The 16,696-nt window shown below is 54.3% G+C and overlaps 1 protein-coding gene and 2 long non-coding RNA genes across 4 annotated transcripts in view; 1 reads left to right on the forward strand and 2 right to left on the reverse strand.

Annotated features, from left to right (window-relative positions):
* FOXK1 (forkhead box K1) overlaps positions 1-16,696 on the reverse strand; it is a 211,597-nt gene that overhangs the window by 64,846 nt on the left and 130,055 nt on the right. The gene's annotated exons all lie outside the window — the stretch shown is intronic.
* Positions 4,109-7,313, reverse strand: LOC139032747 (uncharacterized). Its single transcript, XR_011485343.1, has 2 exons — positions 6,913-7,313; positions 4,109-5,349 (listed from the first exon to the last, which is right to left on the reverse strand). It is a non-coding gene; the product is annotated as an uncharacterized lncRNA (long non-coding RNA).
* On the forward strand, positions 7,310-8,889 carry LOC139032748 (uncharacterized). Its single transcript, XR_011485344.1, has 2 exons — positions 7,310-8,642; positions 8,759-8,889. It is a non-coding gene; the product is annotated as an uncharacterized lncRNA (long non-coding RNA).

The raw sequence follows: 16,696 nt of genomic DNA on the forward strand, positions 1-16,696 counted from the left end.
GACCACCTCTTCTGTGGCCACTCAGGGTGGAAAGATCCTCCCTCTCGGAGGAGCCCGATGCCCTCGAGCTGAGCCGATCCTTTGCCCGGATCTCGTTGCAGTCAGATGAGGTAATGGGGGTCATCTGTAAGTGTGCTTTTAGCTTACGCGTTTCTCCGCGTCTTTCAGGCCCTCTCCCCACACAGCGTCCCCACCTGCTGACACTCCACCCTTCCTCCACGGCCCCTACAGGGCCACCACTGCCGGTCACCTGTGGCCAGAAGTGGCCCCTTCCCCCTCAGACACTTCTGCAGTGGGATGTCTGCGTGGGCTTGTTAGGGCCGCGGTCACAAAGCACCACCAACGTAGCAACTTCAACAGAAATCTTTCCCTGCACACCCTGGGGTCTGAGATCAAGCAGTCAGCAGGGCCGCACTCCTCCGAAGGCTCCGGGGAAGGTCTGTCTGTCCTAAACCCTGTCCCCCCCGCCCCCCTCAACAACTGGTAGGTAGTTCCTGGGCTCCTGGCAGCGTGTCTCCAATCTTCCCACGGCACCCTCCCTGTGTGCCTGTCTCCAACTTCCCCTTTATAAGGACACTGATCACAATGGGCTTGAGTCCCACCCGACTCTAATATGGGGCTTCCCTGGTGGGTCTGATGGTAAAGAATCTGCCTGAGGTGCAGGAGACCCAGGTTCAATCCCTGGGTGGGGAAGATCCTCTGGAAAATGAAATGGCAACCCACTCCAGTATTCTGGCCTGGAGAATTCCAAAGACAGAGGAGCCTGGCAGGCTACAATCCATGGAGTTGCAGAGAGCCGGACACAACTGAGCGACTAACACTCACATCTACGATGACTTGATTTCCAAAGAAGGTCCCACTTCAAGTTACAAGGGGTAGGGTTTCAGCTGCTGGATTCCTCAGGGACACAACTCAGTTTACAACAACAACCGTGTAACTGACCATCTGAAACTGGGGCACTCGGGACAGTGAACCCGGGCACTCGTGGTCTCTGCCCCAGGATCGCAGGCGGGATGGTGAGTGCTGGGGACGGTCTCGGAGGCCTGGGCCACCCCATGAGCAGGGAAGCAGGGGGTCCATCAGGCAAACCTTCAGCATCGGTGCCGGCTCAGACAGGAGGCTCTGACTGCAAGTAATAGAAAACACAGCTCCAGCATGGAGGAGGGTTCCGACCTTACCGACGAGAACTCAGGAGGAAGGGCGGCCCTGGGGTGACTGGTGGACTCAGGGATGCCAGCTGGGCTCAGCTTCTCCCAGCGCTGGCCTCCTTTGTCCTTGACGGATCGACTCTCCTGATTTCGAGGTAGCTGCAGGCCTACCTGAGGCCTCCGGGCGCCCCATCTTCCCAAACCAGGATGTGGAGCCCGTTTTTGCTTCCCGCATCTCTTTTCTAGGAGCACACGTTTCTCAGGACCTCTTTACCCCAGCCCACCCCGCCTTGTGTCTTACTGGCCAAAAAAGACACCAGGCACTTCCGTCTAAACCACTTCCCAGCGAGGGCTCTGTGACCACTGGGCTCTTCTCAGCCCAGCTGTGAGTCTCGCTCAGGAGGCTGGGCCCTGGCTCTCCTGAAGTCGATAGAAAGATGGTTTCAGGACAGAAATCTGGGTTCCCATGGAAGGAAAGAGGAATGGGGAGGGGGCTGCCAGGTAGGCCCCGTGAACACATGTGCTGCAGGAGAGGGGACAGTGTCCTGGAGACCACCATCGTCTCAGAGAGGGACTGTCACAGCTGGGCGTGCGAGTGGGGACTAGGAAACACGGCCCATCGCTCTTTCTAGTGTGTTTGTTAAATGTAACATTTTGAGAAGCTGGCAGGGTAGCCACGTCTCCTAAGGTGGAAAATGTGATAATTGAGGTCAGATAGTTCCCTTTATTGCCCTGGCTTGAAACCATTTCACACCGATTTGCTCCGCAATGCAGCACTGCCACAGAGTACCAATGAGGAAAAGGCAATCAGCAACAATGATTGTTACCAAGCAACCAGCAGCCACAGCAAGAATTAAATAAAAGGACCGTAAATGGACCACGAAAGTCAATCATCAGAAAAAGGCCCCATATGGGAGAAAAAGAATAGGGGAGAGTTACCCAGTTTCTGTTAAATTTCATTGAAGAAATGACATGCCACGGTGCAACTATGCAACGTCTGTTCACTCGATGTAGAAAATTAGGAAGATATGTATCAAAAAGAAAACTAATCACACGCATGACTTCACCACTGATGACTTTTAAGAGCTGGGTACATTTTCTGCAGAACACGCACGAGCCTGATCCCCTATCTTGCTTTATCCACTTCACCTTACGGGGTGTTTCCCAGTGTTGTTAGAAATCCTTAGTGGATGTCACTTTAAGTAACTGCACAGCACAGGCACTGATCAATTACTCTGCAAAACAGTGTAAACCAGCGCTTTGGAGGGACGGTCACAGGAGGGGGACGGGGGCAAGCTGAGAACCTAAGCACCAGGCTTTCCTCACTGTTAGTTCTCATGGTGAGTTCTGATGTTAGCTCAAAGGTGTGGCTTCCTGCTAATCTCCAGTCTGGGAAGAATAAAAGCCTGTGCTGGGGATGGGGTGGGAGGAAGGCCTCTGGATTTTTGGGGTGGGCCCCAGTGCACTGCTTTGTGTTGCAAACCATAAAGCAAAACACAAAACTATGGAGTTATTTGAAGCGTTCTTTTTTTTTTTTTTTAAGATTGGCCATCAAAGACACTAGTGCTTCCTGGAATCACAGTGACTGGGCTTCAGCCGTAGCTACATTCTCCCAGCTTCTCCGGTGTGATGGTTCCTTTGGGACCTCGAGAGCTATCATTATAATCATCTCTCCTAGGACAGTGCTATTATTATTTTTTTAATTAAAAAAATAAACAACCACCACCACCCTCACCATAGTGAAGCTCCAGAAATACTTTTTAACTGCCATGCTGGCAACTTCCCCTGCAATGCGATAACGGCACGTGCCAGGCCAGACCACCTGAGAGGGCATGAATGCCAGTCGTTTAGCCTGGTTATGCCCTGCGGAAAAGGTGGGCTTCGCCGAGCGTAAGTCAGGAGCCAGGATTTAACTCTCATGTTTCTCTTGGCGAGAAGAGCGTCTGCTCTCTTGGGTGGAAGCCCTGCATTGATGGTATCATGTGAGACCCTGTTCCCTGGTCTCCTGGGCAGCAGCATGTGAACCCCCTTGCCCCCACTGCCCCGAAGTGGGTTATCTTAAATTATTCAAGTGACCAAGTTCAGGAGAAGGAGCGTGGAACTTGGGAGCAAGGTGGCCCTGGGCTTCGATCCTACATCTGTGCTAAGTGGCCTGTTTCTGCGACTGGACCAGGGCCCCTGCTTGGCCCGTGGCAGCCTTGCTGTTTTCAGCTGTAAAACAGGAAAATGACACCTGCTCGACGGGACCCAGGACTTAGCAGGGGCTTAGGACAGAAGGAGGACGGCCTGTGCTCAGAGCCCAAGGTCGCGTTCAAGGTGGGGCCTAACGCAGAGCGAGGCTGCGGCCCAGGCAGGCCAGAATCTGTGCAGGCGGCCAGGCCAAGGAGGAGGTCCTTTCTGCAAACTGCTGTCTCTTCATTCATCTGATTTTCCAGGCTAACGCTCTGCACTGCTTTTGGACGGACTTCTGCCCCCAAATCTAAACGGATGACACGCCGATGCCCTCTGAGCCAGCTTCTTTTTTTTCTTTTAATTAAATTTTAATGAAGAACGTGCCTGTGCTCAGAGGACAGGACAGGACTGCTGCTCCTCCTGCCTGAAAAAGCGCCCCAGTGTCTGGATGAAAAGGCCGTTTCTCTCTGTAACAGGACAGTCTGGACATGGCAGCGACAACAGGCCTGGTTCTGGGAGGACTGAGCGCCGGCTGGGGTTCTGGGCTGGGCCAAGGCCTCTGTTTACAGAGAGAAGCCAAACTTCCTGCTTCCAGAGGCGTGAGGAAGGCCTGTCATTCCTCATTCACCAGGGTTCATTCTCACTGCTGGTCAGGCAGGCTGCAACAGCAGGAGAAAGCAGACAAAGGCGTTGAGATTCAAGGTGACGTCAGAGAACGAAAGGAGATGGGATCTCGGTTTCTCTCTCCCACCCTCCAAGTGTGTGTTTACTTAAAAAAAACAAACACATCATTTAATTGGGTCGTGTTGGTTTTTAAAATAACACAAGGTGGTGGTGGTGGGGGGGGGTGCGTGCACACAGGCCAAGATCCCTTGCTGGCTCTCCTGCTGCGGCCTTCTGGGGTCGCCAGGGCAACAGGGCGCGGTCCGGACCCCTCTCCGGCACTCCTGTTCCCGTCGGTAAGTCTGGGAGGCCCAGGCAGGCAACTCATGTTACGCTGGTGAGCGGGGCTGGGAGACTTGGCTTAGCTCTTCCTCTCACTCTCTAGAAAATTCTTTCTGCTTAGGAAAGAGGTTTTGTTTGACTCCTTTTCTGGCCTCGGAGGCACTAAAGGGAGAGAGAAATAGGGACCCGCCCCAAGGTTTCAACAGATCACTGCGCAGGCTCCAGGGCCCGGGCCTTTGTTCGCTGGGCTGTGGCTGGGGGCGCTGCGTGCGCACCGCGTGAGCCCAGGAGCAGCATCCAGGCCTCGCCAAGCGCTGGGGCCAACAGACCCGGTTTCTCCGGTGAAAGTCGCGTCTATGCCACCCCATGGACTGTAGCCCCCAGCTTCCTCTGTCCATGGCTTCTCCAGGCAGGAATACTGGAGTGGGTTGCCATGCCCTCCTCCAGGTGATCTTCCTGACCCAGGGATCGAACCCAGGTCTCCTGCATTGTGGGCAGATTCGTTACCAACTGAGCCACAAGGAAGCCCTTTTCCTGTGAAACCCAGCAGAAAACAGGAGGAGGGGCAGAGAGGGGCCGCGTCGAGGCCTGGGGACAGGGACGTGATGCTCCGCCAGGCTGTGGGCAGGCTGAGCGGGGCCTCCTGTGACCACACGAGCGAGGTGGGCTTGCGACGTGCAGGAGGGGACCAGGTGCGGTGGGGGAGGGGGCCGTTAAATAGGAAGGAGAGCAACCTGGCCCATCCGGGCCTGGAAACCACAGCCCTCCTGGAGCCCGCAGTGCTGGGCGCTTCTTGGGGCTGCGTTTGTTCCTGGGGTGAACGGGAAGGCGGCTGTCCTGGGAGGTGTCCCCGCCCCGGGCCCTTTGCCTTCATTCGTCTGACGACTGCCGAGCCCCGTCAGCACCGGAGCATCCTTGGGAACTCAGGCCGGGTGCCCGGCGCAGTGTCTGCAGGTGAAGCGCCGACACGGTCCACAGCGGCCCCATGGTACCACGGCAGCGTTGCACGGCAAGTTCTCCGAGGCGCCAACCCCATCTGTGAGGACCCTCGTGACCTGGCTGATTGGTGTTTCAGCGAAAGAACCTGGGGGTGGGGGGGCATGCACGTTCAGTCCAACAGCAGGGAGTAAGGCTCCCCGGGCGTGAGTCCTGGCTTGTTCTTTATTAGCTGCATGGCTTCATGCGAGTGACGTGGCCTTTCTCTCCTTCAGCGTCATCTGTAAACTGGGGGTTTGTGATGGCTGAACCGTGTCCCCTGTGAACTCACAGGTGGACGCCCTCACCCCCAGTGCCTCCCAGCATGACCCTCTCTGCAGACGTGGCCTCTGCAGAGGTTAGGAAGGCAAAGCGAGGTCACCAGGTTAGCCTGGAGACTGGCGCCCTTGGAAGAGGCGGTCAGGACACAGACATGCCCGGAGGGAGGAGCCCGTGAGGACAGGAAGACCTCCCCTGCCCCCGCCAGCAGAGAGGCCTCGGAGGAAACAAACGCCCACCGCAGATTTGCAGGAGGCGCAAGTGGTCAAGAACCCGGCTGCCCACGCAAGGGATTAGAGAAGACGGTTTGATCCTGGGGTCGGGAAGATCCCCCTGGAGAAGGAAATGAAAACCTACTATAGTATTCTTGCCTGGAAAATTCCATGGACAGAGCTGCCTGGTGGGCTACAGTTCCTGGGGTCCCAAAGAGGACACAACCGAGTACGCACACTCCACACCAAACTGTGAGAAAACAAGTGTCTGTTTTCTAAGCTGCCCGTCTGTGGAAGGGTGCTGCGCATGCATTGTATTAGTAAAATTTATAATAAATGTTCGTGTGTAAATACGCACTCTATGCCTGCCAGCTGTTACACAGTGCCATCGGCCTGACCCTTAGGGTAAGTACTTGCTGATTTCCTTTCTAAGTAACCACTTTTAGGTTTCCTCTTACCAAGGTGGGATCCATCTTCCTTAGGACCTGGGGCAGTGTCCTGGCACATACTATGATATTTTAAAAATACGGAAGTGGGTAAACTTCTGAGAAACAATTTTACCCAGCAACCAGCAATGGCAATTATGAGGCTTTAGGATAAAACGGCAGAAGGGGAAAGTCTTTTTAATCTCTGTAAGGCGCAGCTCAAAGTTTTTACACTAAACAGAATAAACTCAAAACGACAAAAAATAAGACAACAGCCACAACAGTAGCTACCACAGGCTCAGCGCAGTGTCAGTGGCCTAGTCATGTCCGACTCTCTGCGACCCCAGAACCCACCAGGGTCCTCTATCCATGGGATTTCCCAGGCAAGAATACTGGAATGGGTGACCAGTGACTTCTCCAGAGAATCATCCTGACCCAGGGCTCCTGCACTGCAGGCAGTTTCTTAACCATTTGAGGCAGAGAAGCCCTCAGTGCAGCCAAACTCTTTTTCACGTTGTTGTTTAGTCGCTCAGTTGTGCCCCTCTTTTGTGACCCCATGGGCTGCAGCCCGCCAGGCCCCTGTTCATGGGATCCTCCAGGCAAGAATCCTGGGGTAGGTTGCCATTTCTTCCTCCAGGGGATCTTCCCCATCCAGGATCGAACCTGCGCCTCCTGCATCGGCAGGTGTATTCTTTACCACAGAGCCACCAAGGGAAGCCCGAGCCTTTCACGCACAATCCCATAAATAACACTTACAAAAAGTAGGCGAAGTGACAACAACAAAAACATCTGAAACAGCATTTCCTGAAGAGTTAATGATCAACTCGCCCTCCGTTTATTGATTTGACCGAGCATTTACACCGCACCTACAGGCACCGGGCCCTGGGGAACCTAAACTGAGGCCAGGCAGCCTCCAGCCGGCGAACTCTCTCTCCCAGCGTTATCACAACAACTCAGCGGCCCAAGTTCTGCTCTCGGTCAGAGCGGGCCGGCCTGGGCGGGGCCCTGAGCCCACACCAGACCCATACGTGCGTCCCCGGCACACGCACACGCGCAGCCGGCTTCACAGTGACGTAACAGGTGTCGCCCCGACGCAGACCGGAAGGAGCGGCGTGACGCGTTGTGCGCAGGCGCGACTGCAGCGCGGCGTACCCCTCCCCGGCCGCCGCTAGGGGGCGCCGGGGCCGCCCGCGCTGTGGGGGAGGGGCGGCGGCGGCGCCAGGCGGGACCACGTGCGCACCACGTGGCGCACCCCCTCCTCCCGGGCCGTCCCAGACCCCGGTAGGGCAGCTGGGCCGGCCACGCCCCACGGCCTGCGGCCCGAGAAGGCGAACGGATGAGTCTCTTGGCCGGCGCCCCCGCTGACCTCTGACCCCACCACCTTTAGGGTTCACCCCTCGCCGGTGGCCAGCGCCGTGTGTTTATAAACAGAACTCCCGGCGGGACCGAAAGCCCGGATCGCGGACTAACACCCCGGCGGGAAGCGGCGCCGTCCGTGCCCAGCGCCTCCCGCGCATGCGCTCCGCGCGCCGCCGCGAGGCTCCTCCCGCGCCTGCGCGCTGCCGGGCGGGGCTGCGCCGGGCGGGGCCGCGCGGCCGGGAAGGGGCGGCGGGCGGCCGGCGGCCGGGAAGGTAGGCTGGGCTCCGGGGCCCCGCCCCGCCCGGTCCTTCCCGGACGCTCCGGGCCGGGTGACCCGGCCCCGCCCCTCGCCTGTGCGGCGGGGCACAGGCGGGTGGTCGTGCGGGTGAAGTGCTGGCCTTCCCTGGCTGTGTCCTCGGCCCGCACTGGCCGTCCCCTCCCCCGGGGCAGGGTCCACCTGGCCCTGAAGAGAGCCTTGGACACGCCCGTCCGCCCGTGTTGGTCAACGGTGAACAGAATGTGGTGTGTGCACGCAGTAGAATTGCTGTTCCACCTTAAGCAACAGAGCAGAATGCGTGTTATGTGTTAGTCACAGTATGTGCTAACAAGGGTGGACCGGGGAGAATAATCCAGACTCACAGTGACACGGGCTTTCTGATTCCACGTCCGCCAGGTCTCTGGAATAGGCAGATTCATGGACACGGGCTGGGGAGGGGGGCAGTGTGAACATCCTTAATGCCACCGAACTGTACACTTAAGGGGCTTCCCTGGTGGCATCACCGACTCAAAGGACGTGAATTTGAGTAAACTCCGGGAGCTGGTGATGGACAGGGAGGCCTGGCCTGCTGCAGTCCATGGGGTCGCAAAGAGTCGGACACGACTGAGCGACTGAACTGAACTGGTGGCTCAGTGGTCAAAATTCGCCTGCCAAGCAGGAGACACAGGAGACACCGGTTTGATCCCTGGATGGGGAAAATCCCCTGGAGGAGGAAATGGCTGCCCGCTCCAGTATTCCTGCCTGAAGAAGCCCATGGACAGAGGAGCCTGGAGGGCTACAGTCCATGGGGTCAAAAAGAGTCGGACACGACTGAGCATGCACACACAATGTATACGTAAAAACAGTTAAGGCAGGTAAACCTAATGTTACATATATTTTACCATCTCCTCCCCCCGTACCTCCTCAATCAGATCAAGTTGTGCCTAATTTTCACGCTGTGAAAATATCCTCTCTCTGTTTTAAAAGGCCTGGACCCCTCTCATCCTGCCTGTGTCATCTCAAACCCCTGGAGCCCCAACCAGGTGTCTTATCTGGAACTCACCACCCTCGTCACTTCTCTTTGCTCTTCTGACAGAAATGCATGTCCCTCTCCTTTCCTCGTGGCGTGTCCTTCTCGTATATTCATTTATTTAATCGACACGGATCCATGCTTAACTTGTGCTAGACTTTCTGCAAGGAGCGGGGGGTACACGGGTGATCAAAGTGGGGGAGGGCTTTCCTCTCGAGGACTGGGTCTGGCAGAGGACACAGTCAACAAACAGAAAACTAGCAGATGCTGGATGAGTGTTTAAGCCTCCATGGATGTGACAGCAGCTCCTGATCTGAGATCTAATCTAGATCAGGTGACCGAAGGAGCCCTCTGAGGGCTGGCTGTTTGAACAGAGACCTTAGGAGATAAGGAGAGGCCATGGAAGATGGGGGAAGGGGGGGGGGGATTTCCAGGAAAAGGGAGAGAGAGGATGGCTCATGGAAAACACCCCGAGGCCAGAACCGTTGCAGTGTGTTTGAGGAACAGAAAAAAGACGCGGTGGTAGAAGCTGGTGAGCAAGAGAGTTTTCAGAAGTGAGGGCTGAGAGAGGTGCTCCCATCACTAAAACCAGGGGACAGATGACCCTTGAGCTTCCTAGTGTAAGACAACCGTCCTGTCTGACTCACAGTTTGATGGCTCAGCCCGGCAGTTCTCACTTGGGGGTGGTGGGGGCGGGTCTCGGGTGGTGACCTGGAGGAGATGGTGGGGAGGTGTGGGCAGCTGATGGCTGGATGGGGCTGGATGTCCAGGTTGGCAGGTGATGCCGGCTGTCAGCTGGAGGCTCAGATGGGGCTGCCCAGCTGTGGCTTCCTCTGCTGGGCCTTAGGGTCCGGGGAAGGTGGTCTCAGGGAAGGTGGACTTCTTGCAAAAAGCAAGGTGGCCAAAGGAGCCAGGTGGAAAAGGCCTTTTCAGACATATCCTTGGAAGTTACAGTCACGTGGTTGGTCGGAGCAACTGGAAACCTGCCCAGCTTCAAGGAGAGGTGATGGAGACCGACCTCTTGGCCGGAGGAGTGTCCAAAATTTTTGGAGTCATGTTTTAAAAATCACTACACTGAGGGACTTCCTTGATGGTCCATTGGTAAGGCTCTGTGTTCCTAATGCAGGAGGCCTGGGTTTGTCCTTGTTCTGGGAACTAGATCCTGCATGCTACAACTAAGGCCTGGCATAGCCAAATAAATACTTTAAAAATACTTAGTTATTAAAAAAAAAATCACTACACACAGGTGATCTTAGCTCTTGTTAGGGATTGAGAAAATGATGCTTCCAGGTGAAGTGACTTGCCCGGGGTTAGAGAGTGGAGCCAGGCTGGGACTGAGTGATGCAGGCCCCTCCATCTGTCCTAGCGCCCTTGGCTCCAGCCACAGGGAAGGGGCTTCAGGATCAGAGCCTCCCCACCCAGCTGTGGCTGAGCCATCTTCCCTGGAGGCCTCTGGAGCACTGCCCTCGGGTTCATGACCCTGTTTTAGCGCCTTCACAGCCCTTGTCACTCGGATTATGGTTCACTGTCTGTCTCGTCCACTCCCGGGAGTCTAGTGTGTCTCACCCACAGCTGCCTTTGCAGCCTCCAGCTGGGGCTCAGCCTGCAGGAAGCATTGATGAAGCCCCCAAGAGGAACCTATGAGTTTAATGCACGTGTACCCAGCCTTCCTAACTGCCGCTTGCAACAGCCATGTAGTCATCAATGTCCTCCCAGCAACCCTTGGACCCATTTTAAAGATCAGCAAATAGAGGCTCCAGAAGGGAGAACCAGGACTCAAGCTGCAGATGGGATTGTTTTCTCCACTGATGACAGCCCTCTTCCCCCATCGCCCAAACTTGTCACGGGTTAATGAGGCAGTAGATGTGAGGTTTCAGTCAACTGTGGAGTCCCCCGGGGCAATCGTGAGGAGTCCTTGTTAAAATGCACGTGTCTGGGGACCTCCCTGGTGGTCCAGTGCCCAAGACTCTGTGGTCCCAACACAGGGCTTCTGGGTTCGATCCCTGGACAGGGAACTAGATCCCAGATGCTGCAACTAAAGATCATGTATGCTGCAACTAAGACCCGGTGTGGTCAAATACATAAATATTAAAACAAAAAACAAAATGTGTTTACATCACACCTCATCTTGGAAAGAACACACTCTCTGGCAGCCTCGCCTTCCTCAGTGGCACTGATGGTTGGTTTTTAAAAAAGATGCTCGGGGAGGCTAACTGCAGAGGATCCACAAGTCTCATCACCTGTCAGCAGGATGGGGAGGCCCAGGTGTGACTGGGGGTCCCCAGGATCCAACAGGAAAACTCGGTGTCCCTGCCGCACGTGACTTGTCCCCCTGCCAGCAGAGTGGAGGAATTGGCGGCGTCCCAGATACCACTCGTCCTGAGTAGTGCCATGAAGGTCTTGCAAGACACGGGGCCGGCGTGTTAATTCCAGGGCCGCAGACGTGGAGGCCGTTCTGCTGCAGGAGCCGCGAGGCCGTGCGTGCTGCTGTGACAGCAGTTCACAGGGACGGCAGACAGCGTCTCTGAAGCCTGTTTTTAAAGACTCCAGTGTCCCTTGTCACCAAACCGTAATTTGCTCAGAATTTTTAAACTTTTATTTTTGGCTCAGTTTCCTCTGGCAGTGTTTCACTGCCTCACATCTGGATAAAATCCAGGAGCTATTTCAATATCAAGATATGTTAGTATATCTATCTCTGGAATGTCCTGTTATTCTTCATTTCTTTCTGGCTTTAGAAATAAAAAGTCTACTACCCCCCCCCCCCCCAACACGATGTAACTTAATAATCCAGGTTCCTGTACTTTGCATAAACAGTATGATCTTTCGGTAACAAACAGAGTTTGGTAACTGAACGCGAGAGAACAAATTACAGAGTATAGGTTTGGAATTCTAACATTTAATGAAGTTGGAGACCAGCTCTAAAGCAATAATACTCAGTCATAACTGAGTGAAGTAAGTCAGACAGAGAAGGACATCCCTTTTAAGTGGAATATAAAAAGAAATGTCACAAATGAACTTACTTACAAAACGGGAAAGCGACTCACAGATTTAGAAAATGAACTTAAGGCTGCAGGGGAGAGGGATAGTTTGGGAGTTTGGGAAGGTTGCATACACACTGCTAGATTTAAAATGGGTAACCCACAAGGACCTCCCGTATAACACGTGGAGCTCTGCTCAGCGTTACATGCAGCCTAGATGGGAGAGGGATTTGGGAAAAAACAGATAAATGCATATATGTGGCTGAGTCTCTTTGCTGCTCACCTGGAACGACTGCAATATTTACCTCAATATAAAAAAAAAATAAAGCAATGATACTCAAAATGTTGTCTGCGGACCGCTCCTGGTCTGTCCATTGTTTACTGGTCTGTGACAAGAAAGTAGAGAAATTGGAAGTGTCTTTAGAAACTTCTTTAGCAATTTGACCTTCTAATGGCATCCAGGAGTGGCTTCCGTAGACTTGTCATCTGTTCATGTTTTCTAAAACTCAGTGGGAAGAAGACCCAAGTCTGGTCCTTCAGCGCACGCAGAACTCACTGGAGACTTTTGTACATGACGTCAGCTCTAGCTTGCGCCATGTTTTGGAGGACTGCCAGCCTTCCTGTGGCCTTTGGGAAGCTACCGGAACATGGGTAGGGGGACCTCTCTGGTGGCCCAGCGTCTTGGACTCTGTGCTCCCGTGCAGGGGGCCTGGGTCCAACCCTGGTTGGGGAACTGCATCCAACATGCTGCAACTAAGAGTCTGCATGCTGCAAGACCCGACGCAGCCAGATCAATCAATCAATCTATATATATTAAAAATAGAAGGGTGGGTACACAGCAAAGAAAAAAAAAATCAATAGCAGCACTATATACAAATAACACCTCCTTAGAAAATACAAGGTCTGTATGCTTATGGCCGATTCATGCTGATGTATGGCACAAACCAACACAACACTGGAAAGCAATTATCCTCCAATTAAATAAATGAAAAAACAGAAGAGCCCTTTTACAATAAAAGATGAAGTTACCCAGGAGTAGACTAAACAATGTGCCAAGTCTTTAGGACAGATTATTCTCCCTTTAAGACTGGAAGACATGAGGAATTTTCTTGATGAAACTGAGATGTTTTAGCTGATGAAGGACCCTGACCACTTTGCAATAGACTGGAAGAAGGTCCAGGAACTCACGGCTCTTTGAAGACACAGGAAAACACGCCTGCCTCTGTGAACCTGCCTAGTCTAGACATGTCATGTAGCAGGGCTCCTGGGCTGCTGTTATTATTTCCTGTCTGGCCTCTGGCTTAGCTTATAATGTTTGCAAAGTCATCCATAGTGTGGCATGCATCACACCACTCCATTCCTTTCCGTGGGTGATTAATATTCCATTGTGTGGCTAGACCACATATTGTTTATCCATTCATTTATTGGTAGACACTTGGGTTGTCTCTACTTTTGGGCTGTTGTCAGTAATGCAGCAAAGAACTTGTATGAACAAACATCTGATTCCCCATTTTCAATTCTTTAGGGTAAACAGCTAGGAGTGGAACTGCAGGGTCTGTGGCAGCTCCACTTTAACCTTTGGAGGAACTGACAGACTGTCTGTCGTAGTGGCACTGCGTCACTCTACATTCCACTGGCAACACGCGAAGGTCCCATCTTCTGCCCGTGCTCACCGGCACCTTTTACTGTCCACTGATGCAATGATATCCATCCTAGTAGGTGGGAGGTGGCATCTCACTGTGGTTTTCTCCTGCGTTTCCCTATTGCTTACTGATGCTGAGCATCTTTTCTGTGCTTGTTGGCTATTTCTGTATCTTCCCTGGAGAAAAAAAATTTCCTATAGATATTAAGAAAACTATTAGCAAAATTTAATAAAATATCGATAAACTATTCTAAAAGAAAGCAGACCAGTTGGACTTTGTTTTCTGTTAGAATCACCTGGGCAGTTGAAAAAAAAAAAATCCCTGATATGCAGGCTGTAGCCAATACAGATTACATCGGGGTCATTTTTCAAAAGCGCAGCGGATGGTTTCAACATGCAGCTGGTCTTAAGGACCAGGGTCCTTGAGCAGAGCATCTCAGACTTTACTGTGTCTGTGAATCACCTGTGGATCTGATTATATACAGATTCTGATCCAGAAAGTCTGGGGTGGGGCCTGAGGCTCTGTATCTTTAACAGACTCCTAGGTGATGCTGCCGCTGCCCAGATGAGGACAGCATCGTGAGCAGCAAAACCCTTCCAGGGATGCTGATGTTAGAGCCCCTGGACCACACTTTGCACGTCAAGATGGACTGCTGGGTCAGGCCAGCAGCGCCAGCATCAGACATTGGTTAGAAATGCAGACTCCCAGGCCCCACCCCAGGCCACTGCCAGGGAATCTGTACTTTGCATGATCCTGGGTGCTTGCCAGGCACATGGCCCGGGGATAAGCGCTGGTCCAGGGCACCTCCTGTCTTGGCCCCGTGCTCTCTCCCGCTTGTGGAGTAGGAGACAGGCAGTGGGCGTCACCACTGCACAGCAGAGACAAGCAAGTCCTTCTCCAGTGCTCTGACCTTCCTCGGATCAAATGCTCTGATTATGAAGGTGATTGTGCGGTTCCGGCCAAGCTGGCCACACCTCTGATCATCTCGGAGTGCCCCGGTGCCCTGGAGATGGCAGTGCAGGACGGAAATTGAACAGAACCGAGCTGAGAAAACCCGCAACAGCTCCTCCCCGACTTTTTGCCAATCGGCCTGGCTGTTACTGCCAGAACTGATCTGGGGCTCTCCCAGGGGGTCCTCCCCTGCCCTCTGGCTTCCAGGATAAATGGGGAGCTGTGAGCCAGGCCAGCACCCCTCCTGGAGCGATCCTCTAACAGGATGGCTTGGAGAGACACTGGTGGGAGGGTCACGTATATTGGCTGGAACCGGAGAGTGTTCATTCAATTACTGGACGAGCCTTTATTGATTGATTGCTGTGTGACAGGCAGCTGGCTAAGTGCTGGGGACACAGCTCCAGGGTGAGGAAAACAGTTGGTGATAAAGCATCACCCAAATGCATCGAAACCATGAGCAAGCACTACCGAGGAGAGCCGCCCTGTGCTTGGGATGGACGGAAGGCGGAATTCTGACCTTGCCTGGGTGGAGGGACCTCAGGGGTAAGTGGGAGTAGAAAGCTCTGAGGAGGGGGACGGGCAGGCTGCAAGCAAAGAGGCTGTGAAACAGAAGGTAGAGTTCCGCCTATCTGTGTAAATGACCGCCTCCTTAGACCTTAGACTTTCCCCTGCTCCCCGGTGACAACAGTCCTGGCCAATCCAGGCTGGAGTTATGGGCCACGGTGTCACTTGGGAAGTACCGTGAGCTCTTCTGTTGGGATGTCCCCAAACTCCCAGGCAGCACCTGCCTTCGGGACAAGAGCACGCGCTCCCCAAGGGTGTGTCTCAAGCAAGACGGGGCCCCAGGTCATCCCCAGAAGCAGCAGCTGGGCTCTTGTCTGCAAAGAGCCCCTGGTCTAACTGCAAAGACGGGAAGCCAAGGAGAAGAAAAACAACCGAGCGTCGTGGTTTACAGAACGGCTAATGAGGGCTGGAGGGTGGCGGGCTGCCGGGGGTGGTTCAGAGGAAAGAGGGTGCTGAGAATGGGGTGGCCTCGTGGGGTGGGCCAGGTGGGAACACAGCACAGACAAGAGGACTAAGCGGGGGGCGGGGGGCGGCTGACCCTGGAGGGAGGGCTGGCATGCTTTGTCTCGAGGGCACACACCTGAAGAGGTGTGGCTCGGATGGGAACCCAGGTATGGCTGACGGCAGGGACGCTGCGCCCCCCAGAACCCAGCTGCTCAGTGGCAGACACGCTGGGTTTGCCAAGATGGTGGGCTTCCAGGTGGTTGCTCCAAAGGGCTCTTGTGGACGAGAAGGCACTTGGTGTTGGAAAGGATGGTGGGGGCTGCCACTACCCCCTTTCCTCCAGGACTGGACTCTGGTCTTCCTGCTCACGGAAGGTGTCCTCTAGGGGCTGCTCAGACATACCCCCCACCACAAAGGGCCTCCGGCTCTTTTTTCCAGAGACGCGTGCTTGCTTAAGTCCTTGATCCTGAGCCAACATCTACTTCTCTTTTTCTTTTTTATAAAAATGATGAACAGGATGAATCTGAGAGGAGACTCATGAGATCTCAAGACCTTCCTCCCGCTTGCCATCGACCCATTCGTCACAACTGTGCATCTGGTCCACGAGCCTTCTCTGGGTCTGTGTCACTCAACCCCCTCAGCCCGTGGTGTCGAAATCCTCCCAGAGGCGCAGCGGGAGCACCTCTGTCAGATGTTCGGCTGAAACCCAGAGGCGTCACCTCTTCAGTCTTATCCTCCCAGGAAGGAGAATGCCCTTCCTCCGGTATAAATGGTCTCTGTGGATCCAAAGCACTTTCCCAGGGACCAGCTATCCCTGCCTTCTTCTCCCAGAGCCTATGAGAATGTAGAAAATTTTTTAAAATTTATTTATTTGGTTTTGGCTGTGCTGGGCCTTCTGGCCTTTTCTCTAGCTGTGGAGATGGGGACTACGCCCCGTTGCGGTGTGCGGGCTCCTCACGGTGACGACTTCTCTCGTCCTGGAGCTCGGGCTCAAGGGCACACAGACTCAGCAGTTTCTCCGTCGCATGTGGGGTCCTCCTGTGTCAGGGACTGAACCCACGCCCCCTGCGCTGGCAGGCGGATGCTTCACCACTGAGCCACCAGAGGAGCCCAGAGTGCGGAGTTCTTGCCCAGCCAGCCATCCAGCTGTGCAGCTCCCAGAGCCGGCACTTCCCTGCCGGTTTCGTTTTGCAGAGTGGGCCGTCTGGCGTCTCTCCTCTCCCGGTTCCTCCCCAGTCCTCGGGGCTCTCTGAGGATGTGGACTGCACCTGTCACGGTCACTGCCTTGCTTCCCAGAGCCCAGCAGAGAGGAGGT

The sequence above is a fragment of the Odocoileus virginianus genome, chromosome 33, assembly GCF_023699985.2.
Source record: "Odocoileus virginianus isolate 20LAN1187 ecotype Illinois chromosome 33, Ovbor_1.2, whole genome shotgun sequence".
NCBI classification, from domain to species: domain Eukaryota; kingdom Metazoa; phylum Chordata; class Mammalia; order Artiodactyla; family Cervidae; genus Odocoileus; species Odocoileus virginianus.